The 11,055-nt window shown below is 43.9% G+C and overlaps 1 non-coding gene across 1 annotated transcript; it reads left to right on the top strand.

The window, feature by feature from the left end:
• The first annotated feature begins 9,038 nt into the window (after positions 1-9,038).
• On the top strand, positions 9,039-9,120 carry trnas-aga (transfer RNA serine (anticodon AGA)). The gene has a single exon. It is a non-coding gene; the product is annotated as a tRNA-Ser (tRNA).
• Positions 9,121-11,055: the final 1,935 nt, after the last annotated feature.

An 11,055-nucleotide genomic window follows, 5' to 3' on the forward strand; every position in this document is an offset into this window, starting at 1 on the left:
TTTGAGGTTTATTCCCTGGGTGGGCACGAACCACCAACATTTCAGCCAAATGCGCTGACCATTTGAGATACAGAAACTGACAACGCAGATATCCAAAAGCAAAGTTATCGACGGGATATGAGGATCTGTCGGACAGCAGGAACTTGCGTTGTTTTCAGAGACGGTCGCTGATTTTATCACCGAGAGGGTAAGCACACTGAGGAGCTGCAAACACTCAAATTAAAAGGCATCCACACATGCGCAGTGCTCTCACATACATCGCCCACACAGTTGTGCACTGACAATGCTGGTATTTTAAGCCACAATTCGATAGAAACTGAAGCTTAAAATCCATCACATTAGACCGCTCGACCATGCTACCACACAAAAACCCACACTCAGATTTGTTATGACCAGTGTTTCAGCATGGATTCACGTCAGACACTTAGAACTCGCAAATATTGTAATGAAATTGGCGTAATTTAAGAAGAAAGACCAAAAAAAATGTACTGACAAAGAACAGGCCCTTCATCCATTCAAGCCTGAGCCGATGCAAATCTACTGTTTAAACCTGTCACCGAATTCCTAACCATCTGTATCCCTCTGCTCCCCACCTCCTCATGCATCTGTCCAGACGCCTCTTAAATGTATTTACCGTGATTACCTCTCCCGTCTCTGCTGGGAACGCGTTCCAGACACCCACCACCCGCTGTGTCAACTAGGTGCTGCGTGTATCCCTCTTAAACTTTTTACCTCTCACCTTGAAAGCGTGACCTCTCGGTATTTAATCCTTCAACCTGGGAAATAAAACTTTTCTCTATCTACCCTGTCTGTACCCTTCTTGATTTTGTAAACCTCAAAAAGGTCTCCCTCAAACTCCTTTTTTCGAATGAAAACAAACCTAATCTACTCAACCTCTCTTCCTACATTGCACCTCCCAGACGAGGCAACATCCGCTTAAACCTTTTACACCCCGTCTCCAAAGCATCCACATCTTTTTGGTAATGTGGCGACCAGAAATTTACACAGTATTCTAAGTGTGGCCAGACCAATGTATTATTCAATTTTAACATGACTTGCCAGCCATTTTATTCAATACCCCATCCAATGAAGCCAAGCATACTATATGCCTGCTTGACCACTCTATCCACCTGTGCAGCAACCTTCAGTGTATAATGGACCTGCACTCATAGATCTCTCTGTTCATCAACACTTTTTCCCCCAAAGCTCTTCCGTTCTTTGTATAACCCCATCTATAATTCGACTGACAGAAATGCGTCACCTCACATTTGTCTGTTTTGAACTCCAGCTGCCACTTTTCAGCCCAACTTTCCAGTATATCTATATCCTCCTGTATTCTTTAACAGTCACTTATAATTTCTGCTAGTTCAGAAATCTTCGAGTCATCTTCAAACTTTCTGATCATTGCAACAGTGCTCTCTTCCAGATCATTTAAGTATATCACAAATAACAGTGGCCACAACACTGACCCCTGTGGAGCACGACTGGTCATCTTTCTCCATTTCCAGAAACTCCATTCAACTGCCACTCTCTGTCTCCTATTGCTCAACTAATTCTTTATCCATCTGTCTCGAACACCCTGCACACCATGTTACTTTACGTTCTGTATTTGGTTACCATGGGGAACCTTATCTAACTCCTTACTGTAGTGCATGTATATGACATCAACAACCTTTCCTTCATCTATCAACTTGGGCACTTCCCCGAAAAACTCTATGCCTCTCACTGATATGCACATTATTTTCTAAATATGAATAGATCCTATCCCTCAGTGCCTTCTCCAGCAACTTACCCAACACTGATGTTAGGCCCATTGTTCTGTAGTTATCCGGAATATCCCTCTTATCCTTCCTGTACAGGGGACAATATGAGCAACGTTCCAGTCGGCTATAACCTCACCTGTGCTGAAGGATGCCACGAAGATATCTGTCAGGGCCCCAGCTATTTCCTCTCTCTCATCACTCAGGAACCAGGAATAGATCCCATCCGTTCCTGGGGATTTGTCCACATTAATTACCCCTAGCCTGCCCAAACAGTATCCCTACTTACGTCAACATGATGCAGATTAATCAAATGTCTTACTCTAGACTCAACATTCATCATGTTCCTCTCCTCAGTGAACACTGATGCAAAATAATCATTCAGAATCATACCCACTCTCTCAGATTCGACATACAGCCTTCCTTAATTTTCCTTTAGTGGACCAATCCTTTCTCTGCTTCCCCGCTTGCTTCTTATATATGAATAATAGGCTTTAGGATTCTCCTTAATTGTGCTATGGTGAAGTTGTTTCATGACACCTTTTAACCCCCTTGATTCCTCGTTTAAGACTTGTCCTACTCTTCTCATGTTCCTCCAGGGACCATTATGTTGTTAGCTGCCGAGGCGTTATGTATGCTTCCCTTTTCCTCTTCGCGAGTCGTACAATTGTTCTGTCATCAACAGTTCATGAATATTGCCTTTCAAATCCTTTGCCTTCAGCGGGACATGCCTATCCTGCACTATATTTAACCTATCTTTGAAAGCCTGTTACATATGAACTGTGGACTTTCCTACAAATAACTGTGTCCAATCCACATTTTCAACCTCCTACATAATTTTGATATAATTAGCTTTGGCCCAGTTTGGTACTCTTTCCTGAGGACCACTCTCATCTTTGTCAATGAGTATTCTAAAACTTACAGAATATTGGACACTTCCCAAAGAAGTCACCCACGGCAACTACTGTCACCAGCCCTGGATTATTCCCCAATATCAGTTCCAATATGGCCTATTCCCTCGTCGGACTATTGATATACCGCTCCAGAAAACTCACCTGGATTCTTCTTACAAATGGCATCCCATCCAGACCTCTGACGCGAAGTGTATCCCGGTCAATGTTGGGAAAATGGAAATCTCCAATCAACACTAAATTATTGCCTCTACGTCTTTCCATGATCTGTTTAAATATTTTTTCTTACACCTCACGCTCTCTGTGATACAGCCCCAAAAATCTAACCTCACCCTTCTTATTTCACTTCTCCATCCATAGTGTCTCACGACCCAAGCCCTATATGGTGTCCTCCTTTCGCACAGCCATGATCTCATTCCTGACCAGCAATGCAAAACCTTCCCCTTTTACTTCCTCCCTGTCCCGTCTGAAGCGTCTATATCCTAGAACATTTGGTTGCCAACCATGCCCTTCCTTCAACTAAATCTCTGTGATCGCAACAACGTCATATTCCAGGCACCAATCTAAGCCCTAAATTCATCTGTCTATACTCCATGCATTAAAGTAGATGCATTTCAGGTCACCAGTTCTTCTGCATTCATCTGCTCTCTGCCTACTCTTCCCATTATTAATGCTATCTTCCAGATCCTTAGCGTTTCCAGTTTCCACCTCACTGCCGACTTGTTTAATCTTGTGGTTCCCAGCCCCCTGCCACATTAGTATAAAACCTCCCCAACAGCAGTAGCAAAAACTCCCGAAAGGACATACGTTCCCGCCTGTTTCAGATGTCGATCATCAATTTTCTTATAGTTCCACATTCCCCAGAACTGGTCACAAAATCCAACAAATCTGAAACCCGCCCTGCAGCACCATTCCTCAACTCACGTGTTCACCGTGCCGTTTTTTAAATTCATTTCTACGCTGGCAGTCACATGGCACCGGCAGTAATCCCGAGATTACTACCTTTGAGGTCCTCCTCTTTAATTTCTCTCCTAGCTCCTTGAGTTCTCCCTGCAGGTCCTCATCTCGTTTTTTTTTCGTTGGTGCCTGTATGCACCAAGGCAACTGGCTGTTCACGATCCCCTTTTCGAATGCTCTTCAGCTGATGGGTGACATCCCTGGCCTGAGCACCTGGGAGGCAACATAACTCTCCAGAATTTCTGACACTCCACGGTGAGTCCACCCGCAGCTCCAGAGTGGCCACGCAGTCAAACAAGTGCTGCAGCTGGACACTTCTTGCAAGTGTAAGTTTAGAAAACCTTTACAAGGATTTGCAAAGTTTGCACTGCTTGGACATGAGAACGAAACTGAATAGGCTTCGTCAGATTCCCAGGAGCTTCAGTGCTTAGAGATGGCCTCACAGAAGCTTATAAAATCATGAGAAACACAGACAGAGGAAATAGTCAGGGAGCACTTCTTCACAAGACACGCGAGTTCAGATCTACATAGTAAATGTTTCATGTGAGAGAGGAAAGATTTAAAAGGGATGTGAGGGACACATGTTTTTCACACAGAACTTTTGTGTGTGTGGAATGAATTGCCACATTTAGTGGCAGAGTCTGGTGCACTCACAACATTTCAAAGGCATCTGAATGGGTGTATAGACAGGAAGACCTCAGAGAGATAAGGCACAAATATTGGCAAATATGTATGGATTAATTTCGGTTATCTATTCAGCAAGGGCAAGTTGGATCGCGGGATTTGTTTCCATGCTCGACAAGTCTGAGATGCTCCAGCTACCAGCAACGGTTTGAATACACCATTTGCAAAGAAATGCATGTTGTTTGTTCCTCAGCCAGCGAGTTTGGCTATTTTGTTTGGAGGGTGGATGAGCCCAACCGATCCAGAGATGAAGGTTTTCCGGATATTTGCTGCCATGACCATTCTTCTTGACACTTTCCCAAGTTCGCCATCAAAGTTTTTGGCTGAAGAAAAATACCTCACGTATCGCATTACCCACTTTGCTCTCCAGCGAATCCAAAAACTGACAGCTCTTATCATGGAACAGAATCATAACTGAAAAGGCAGTTCCATGATCAGACACACCGAAGCTTAAGTGCTCTCTGTGAGGCACTGTGAGTCGTCTCTGACATGAACTGCTTGCACAAGTAACAGCGAGGCAATTCCAAACCTACTGGAGATTTAGTGTATTGCCAAGTCCCAGAAAGTGCTCAAGTATCATAAAACAAAACACAACAACGAACCATTAAAAGTGAACATTTCCAATTATATCCGTGATTAAATTAGGCCATCAATGCGCCGGTGCCCCCATCTGATCGAGAGAGCCAATCACCTTTCTCCCTCACCAGGACAGTAATGAAGGAAATGAAAGCACAGCAACGTTTCACATCGCGATTGCCCACCTTTTCGCCACAACATCAAAAAACGGCGAACAGATTCAATGCAGGATCTTCTTTCGAAATAACGGTGAAATAACTATGTCTATTCACATTCAGAGTAAACGGGGAACAACGCAAGTTGTCTGGAAACTTAGTAACCAACATAGAATACTTTGTTCCCAGATTCTACTGATGCACAGACTTTCATATGAAAAGGTTCCTTGGGTGATTGCCCTACACCCAGAGATCTTCTGGCTGCCTTCTGTTTGCCCTGTCACATTAAACTTGTGTTGCTCTAATCGAATTTGTAATTCTTGCCATTTGTCCGTATTGCTACTCGGGATAGCTGGTCGTGGCAACTCGTGACTGCCACACAAATTCTTTGCCAAAATTGGATAGTCCCGCAACGTGATTCGCAGTGCACGAACTTTGCAACGAGTACATGCCACGCGGAAAGTTAAAAAGCACGCTTCCATTTATTAAAGTAAGTTTCTGGGAACTGACAGCCAGATTCCTCCTTACACTCGGAATTATGACAACACATAAACCAACAGCCTCTCTCAGAGACAAGTGACCAATGCCCATCTTGTGCCGGACATACGTAGTTGACAAGATTGCACGCAGGGACTGCACAGAAAGCTATAGAGGAGAAGCAGGGAGACGACCATCGAGCTGCATTCATGCAGTTCAGTTACCCTGTAAACCCCATGCACAGCTGTTCCTTGTAGGTACACACAGGGCACTGAGTGTCTCTGACTCCGGGACTTGGAACTCGACCGTCTGCAGCACTGGTTACTTCCTTGTGTGAGGTAACTCCCGATGGAACATATGTAAAACACGATAGCTCATTGAGAAGTGCGTCCAAAATAGTACCCAAGAGACATATTTCTGTTGTGTTTCTAGTCCTGTTCCTGACATGACATCCAGCATTGTACTTATTGTGTGCTTCCTGACGGTTCGGTGCATGCTTCTATGATCACATTGTGTGCAGTAACCTGCGTTTTAGCTGCAATTATGTATGTTTGAAACCCAGGACCACCGGCCTCTATTTTGTTTTCCTCTTCTCGTGCGCAATTGCAACACAGTAAATGATCAATTAATATTGGGAAATGACATACACAGGCGTGTGAAAAGCCCAGTTTCCGTGGCAATTATGCAATGGTTAGAGATTACTTTGATTCAGGAGATAAGGATGGAAAGTGTGTTTGGGTAGAGATGAGGAACATTGAGGAAAGAGGAAACCAGCCGATTTGGCTGACAAGAATACTAACAGTAACCACAGTGTAAAAAAAAGTACAGGAAAAAATACCGCCAATGAATGACAAAAGAAGGCAAGAATTATGGGAGGCATTCATGTCCCTTCTTCCTCTCCTGTTTGAATTGTAAAGAAACTTTCAAGAAAAACAATCGAAAAGTTTTATATGCCCCATCGAACAACGTGCGCTGTACCTTGGTCATTGATTACTGTAGATTAGAATACTTACAATGTGGAAACAGGCCCTTCAGGCCAGCAACTCCATACCGACCCGCCCGAGCCCAAATGCATTCCTCTCCTTTAACCCCGTCAATTTAGCACGGCCATTTCAACTAACCGGTACATTTTTGCACTGTGGGAGAAAACCAGAGCGAGCGCACGCAGCCACGGGAAGAATGTGCAAACTCCACACATTCAGTTGCTTGAGGCGGGAATTGACCCTGACTCTGTGGCATTGTGAAACAGCAGTGCTCACGATGGTGTCAGCGTGAGATGGGATTTATTTGCCTTCATTAATTGGGAAAAATCTCTGTCATTGTGATCATCTGGAAATACCAGTTCCTTCGCCAGAAAAAGAAATGAATATGTCATTAAGCTTTGTTTGTTTCATGTCCAAGAAGACTCAGATCAATAGCTCCTTTCAATGAATAATTTTGACCCAATTTTGTTGCAAATATCTTTTCCTAACTTTGTGTTTTTCTTCTTTTACATTGGTGTCTCGCACCTTACAAATGACAGCAATGGTATGAAAGGAGATGAAAGCATTTAACTCATCAAGTCAGCGGCAGCTTTCAATGAGATCACGGCTGATTTGGTCAGTGCTCAGGGGGCGGTGCTGTCTGTAGTCATGGCCGAGTGGTTACGCAAATGCATTGCAGGAAGGTACAAATCAAGCTGATGCTAACAACGGCTCGTTTTGAGCCGCTAATTTGCAGTGAAGTGTCGGCGCCAATAAAAGGTGTCACGCATCTCGTCTAATTCCACATCCTGAGCTCGAAATGACCAGATGTCTCTCGCTGAGTTTCGGCAGGGTCTTGCTTGGATGACACCATGACACTTTTTCACTGGATTGGATCATGAAATCGAGTCGGGACTGTGAATAAAACGATGGAAACTTTCAGCAGAGAAGGAGGTAACACTGAAGCAAACAGCTGAGGACAAATGTTTCTCCTTTGTTAGTGAAAGGCACTGCTTCACAAACTGGAAACTTCGAAGTGAAGCAGTGTTGGTGATTATCTTCGCTGCTTGTTCACCTTTTTAATTCTGATTCCATGAAAATCCATGGCATTACATATCGACTTTCTGCCAGCGGTCAGTGTGTCAGTTGGGCCAGTGGGGTAATAGATAATGCATCTGACTTCGGATCAGAAGATTGTAGGTTCGAGTCCTACCTCGCTCGAGAGGGATGTCTCACTTTAACCGTGCCCCACGTTGACGCTCCCCTGTGAAGTTGCTGCCGGTTTGGGGGGTATCTTTCTGTGTGTCTCCCTTCTGTGGGTGAAAATGAGCATGAGTTCCCTAAAAGATTTACAAGTCGTTGTGGAAGCGTCATACATCTGTGCCATTTAAGAACATAGGATAAAGTCATTGACAGTTGCCCTGGGAACATTAGAACACACGAGACTTTGGGCCAAGGTTGGAAACTGCGACTGGAATAGATGGCTCTCTGATTAGCCACAATGCACACAGGCGGAATGGCCATTTCCCACTTTGTAAATCTACGAAGACAAGTTGAAAATAATCTGCAACGAAAATGTTCAGAAAGGGTGTTTTATTTACACCAAATACGATAGCATCTATCCCCTTGTCTTGTTATTTACTTGTGAGGATTCGGTACTCTCAGCACTGTGGCCCGGATCGTATTCCCGCTCATGGAATGGTTGTATTGTTCAGCTGACATATCGGTGTACCAGTACTTCTGCCGATTTTCCGATGCTAGCAGGTCATTGGTTTTGTCCAAAACATTATGAATGTTAACATAATACAAATAGCTGCAGTTGCTGGAAATCTGAGCCAAAAACGAAAATTGTTTGCGGAACGCAGAAAGACTGGCAACAGAAACATCGACTTTCCTGCTCCTCGGATGCTCTGTGCTTTTCCAGAATTTTCTGATCTAAAATCAGGTTTCCAGCATCTGCAGTGCCACTTTTGCCTAGTTCCTTCAGTGTCGCTGGTTCCCAATTCAAGAACTCCATCTCTAGCGGTTTCATGTCTGTACCTCCATGCTGTGGAGTTGAAGAGTGAAGAAAATTAACTCACCCCCTCCATCTCTGGGGTAATTAGGGGCTGAAAGTGAATCGTGTCACATTGAAGTATATCTACATGCGACTTAATCTCTGTCTTTTATTGGGAACCATCTCTTTCATTGTAACCATCAGGAAAGACCATTTCGTTCGCCAGAAAAAGAAATGAATATGTCACTAACCTTTGTTTGTTTCATGTCCAAGAATACTCAGATCAATAGCTCCCTTGATTACCTCTGCTGGTCATGTTCGCAAAGAGATCGAGCAAATTGCCAAGTGTGAATTTCCTTTCAATAAATAATTTTGACTCAATTTTGCTGCAAATATCTTTTCATAACTTTGTGCTTTTTTTTCCTTTTACATTGGTGTCTCGCACCTTACAAATGACAGCAATGGTATGAAAGGAGATGGAAACATTTCACTCATGTCAGCAGCAGCTTGCAATGAGATCATGGCTGATTTGGTCAATGCTCAAGGCTGGTGCGCTCTCTGTAGTCATGGCCGAGTGGTTAAGGCGATGGATTAGAAATCCATTGGGGTTTCCCCACGTAGGTTCGAATCCTGCTGACTACGTTATGAATGCTTTCCTGCTGGAGCAATTCAAACTTCAGGATGCCAGTTTTGCAAACCAGCCTGTCATTTGATTAGACTTGGGAAACTCGAGTTCTTCATCAGAAATGTTCCATATTTTAAACATTATCTCTGTTTCTCTTTCCAGATACACTGCTCGACACATCGGGTTTCTGCAGTTGCTCTTAAACGTCCTGAGCAGAAGTGCTGCTTTTCATTAGATTCCTTTAATCCCTTGTCCTCTGCTCTCTGACTCTGGTCATTGGTAATACTTCCTCCTGCTCGTCAGAGTGCTCATTCCCCACCGCTCCCTCTCACATCATTACAAACGACCGCAGGAATTTGCCACTTAACCATCTTTGTTCCAAAGTGAAGCTCACCAGCCGAGGGAATCTCCCCACCAAACGGGACTTTTCATCCCTGGACATGGTGCACGCCAGAGGATTGTGAAGAGATACTGTGAAAATATTGTCAGTTGGCAGGTGGAAAAATGATTAGGAAGCAAATCATATAATCTAGCCTCCAGCTTTGGAATTCTTGAGAAACTCTTTGGGAAATGGAATCAGAGGAGAATGAAGAAGTGTGAACTGTCAGTCCGAGGAGAGGAAGGGACATTGACTCTGATGTTCTTGGCACAAGAACTGATCTGAGAGATTGAAAGAATTCTCACTCCCGTACGTGAGGAATACAAACTTCATCTGGACTCTGGGACAATGAAAAACTCTGGAACACTCAAGACAATGTCCAAATATTGACTGGGATCACTACAGTACGAGTTCTATAGATGGGTCAGTTTTTGTCCAGTGTGTGCGGGAGGGCTTCCTGACAGAGTATGTAGAAATGCCTTCAAGGGTAGAAGCCATTTTCGATTTAGTACTGGGTAACGAGCCTGGCCAGGTTTTAGATTTGGAAGTAGGTGAGCACTTTGGAGACAGCGATCACAATTCTCTCAGGTTTACTTTCGTGATGGAAAGGGATTGGTGTACTCCACGGAGCAAGAGTTTCAGCTGGTGGAAGGGAAATCACGATGCAATGAGGTTAGATTTAGGAAGCGTAGAATGGGGTAGGAAACTGCAGGGGGTGAGCACATTAAAATGTGGAGCTTATTCAAGGAAAAGCTCCTGTGTGTCCTGGATAAGTATGTACCTGTCAGGCAGGGAGGAAGATATAGAACGCGTGAGCCGTGGTTTACTAAGGAAATGGAATCCCTGGTTAAGAAGGACAAAAGTATTATGTTCGGACAAAACGTGAAAACTCAATTAGAGCGCTCGAGGGTTCCAACGATATCAGGAAAGGCCTAAAAAGAGAGCTGAGAAGACGCAGGAGGAGACATGAGAAGTTGTTGGCAGATAGGATCAGGGTTAATCCTAAGGCTTTCCATAGGGATATCAGCAATAAAAGAATGACGAGAGTTAATTTGGGACAGTCAAGGATAATAGTGGGACGTTTTGTGTGGAGTCGGAGGAGATACGGGAAGCACTAAATAAATATTTTTCGACAGTGTTCGTGATAGAAAATGAAAATGTTGGCGAGGAAGATACATAGATACTTGCGTCTAGTGTAGTCGATATTGAGGTTCACAAGGATTAGGTGATAGAAATACTGCAGAGTGTGAAAACAGACAAGTCCCCTGGGCCGGATGGGATCTGTCCTAGGATCCTCTGGGAAGCAGGGGAAGAGATTGATGAGACTTTGGAATTGATCGTCAAATCATCGTTGTCTACAGGAATAGTGCCTGTGGAATGGAGCAGAGCATATGTTGTTCCCTTGTTCAAAAAGTTTCGTCGAGGCATCCCTGGTAATTACAGACCAGTGAGTCTCACTGCAGTTGTTGGTAACGTGTTGGAAAAGGTTATTATAGATAGGATTTATGACCATCTCGAAAAGAATAATCTGATCAGGGACAGTCAGCACGGTGTTTTGAAGGGTAGGCCTTGC

The sequence above is a fragment of the Chiloscyllium punctatum genome, chromosome 13, assembly GCF_047496795.1.
Source record: "Chiloscyllium punctatum isolate Juve2018m chromosome 13, sChiPun1.3, whole genome shotgun sequence".
Lineage (NCBI taxonomy): Eukaryota > Metazoa > Chordata > Chondrichthyes > Orectolobiformes > Hemiscylliidae > Chiloscyllium > Chiloscyllium punctatum.